This window comes from Hordeum vulgare, chromosome 1H (genome assembly GCF_904849725.1).
Source record: "Hordeum vulgare subsp. vulgare chromosome 1H, MorexV3_pseudomolecules_assembly, whole genome shotgun sequence".
Classification (NCBI taxonomy): Eukaryota; Viridiplantae; Streptophyta; class Magnoliopsida; order Poales; family Poaceae; genus Hordeum; species Hordeum vulgare.
The window spans coordinates 336,581,024-336,583,097 of NC_058518.1; positions in this window are offsets into that span (position 1 = coordinate 336,581,024).

The following is a 2,074-nucleotide window of genomic DNA, read 5'->3' on the forward strand; positions in this document are numbered from 1 at the left end:
TGACGCTTGGTGGTGTGGGGGCGCCCGTGGTGCATGGTCTGGCGGGTTAGGAGGAGGAAGCGTGTTCTGGCGCAAGGTGGAAGGAGGTAGGAGGGAGATGGCGGCCTAGGTGGTGCGCCGACGGCAGCCCCGGCCTCGGTGGTAGAAGGTTGATATATCCATTTTGCATCATGTACCTTTTTTACTTTGTTCTTGTCCATTATTCCAAATTGTCATGCAATTCTTATGCCTTTTTCTCCGTGAATATGCAAGGAACATCACAATGAGGGAAATATGTGGAAATTGGGATTATGGACCGGAAAACGGAAGAATAGGCAGAGAAATCACCACACTCCAAATGACCTGAAATTTCACGGAGAATAGTTTTGGAATACTTAAGAATTTCTGGAACAAAAATACACCAGAGGAGGGCTGCTAGGTGGTCACAAGCCAACAGGACGCGACCCAGCCCCTGGCCACACCCTGATGGCTTGTGGGGCCCCTGCTGGCCCTCTGACACCCATCTTCTCCTATATGGTGTGTTTTACCCTAGAAAAAATTAGGAGATTACTTTCGGGACGAAGAGCCACCGTCCCGAGGCGGAAACCTGGGCAGAGGCCCTTGTTCTCTCCGGTAGTGCAATTCTGCGAGGGAAATTTCCCGTCGGGAGGGGGAGATCGAAGCCATCGTCATCACCAATGCTTCCTCCTTCTTGGGAGAACCAATCTTCGTCAACATCAACACCAGCACCATCTCATCTCCAACCCTAGTTCATCTCTTGTATTAGATCTTTGTCTCAAAACCTCAGATTGGTACCTGTGGGTTGCTAGTAGTGTTGATTACATTTTGTAGTTGATGCTTGTTGGACTAATTAGTGAAAGATATTTTGTTCAGATCCTTTGTCACCATCATTATACCTATGATCTTTAACATGTTGCTGAGGTTTGAGTAGTTACTATTGTTCCGGAGGACATGGGATAAGTCTTGTCACAAGTAATCATGTGAAATTGGCATTCGTTCGATATTTTGATGATATGTATGTTGTTGCTTCTCTTAGTGGTGTCGTGTGAACGTCGACTACACGACAGTTCACCATGTTATGGGCCTAAGGGAAGGCATTGTGGAGTATCAAGTAGATGATGGGTTGCGAGGGTGACACAAGCTTAAACCTCAGTTTACGCATTACTTCATAAGGGGCTGATTTGGATCCACACGTTTCATGCTATGGTTAGATTTATCTTGATTATTCTTTCATAGTTGCAGATTCTTGTGCGAGGGGGTAATCATAAGAGGGTTGTTTGTTAAAGTAAGAACATCACCTTAGCACCGGTCCACCCACATATTAAATTATCAAAGTAGCGAATGTAAATCAATTCAACATGATGAACATGACTAGATAAAAATCCCCATGTGTCCTCGGGAGCACTTTCTTCATATAAGAACACTTTTCGGTCTGTACTTTGCTATAAAAAGGATTGGGCTACCTTGTTGTACCTTAGTTACTATTGTTACTTGTCACTTGTTACAAAATATCTTGCTGCAAAACTATCTACTACTGTCACTAATATCACTTTCAGAGAATACCTTACAAGAAATTGCCTATCATTTCCTTCTGCTCCTGGTTGGGTTCGACGCTCTTACTTATCGAAAGGACTATGATTGATCCCCTATACTTGTGGGTTAGCAAGAATCTTTTCTGGCACCATTGCCAGGGAGTGAAGTGCCCTTGGTAAGTGGAAATTGGGAAGGAAGTATTTTTGCTAAGTGTTGAAATTTACTATACTTGTTGCTATGGACGGTCACCCTTTGAGTGGATTGTTCGGGGCATCTTCGCCTCGAAGGGAAGTGGAAAAGGTTGCTCCTCAACCTACTGAACCTAGTGAGAATATTTATTATGAGATTCCTTCTGGTTTGTTAGAGAAACTGCTAGCTAGTCCTTATGATGGTACAACTCCTGCTGATTATCATTTAATATTTGTCGATGAAGTTTGTGGACTCCTTAAGCTTGCAGGTTTGGCTAGAGACAAAGTTAAGAAAAAATCCCCTTTATCTTTGGAGGGAAAAGCATTGATATAGTATAGACCGCTGGATGATA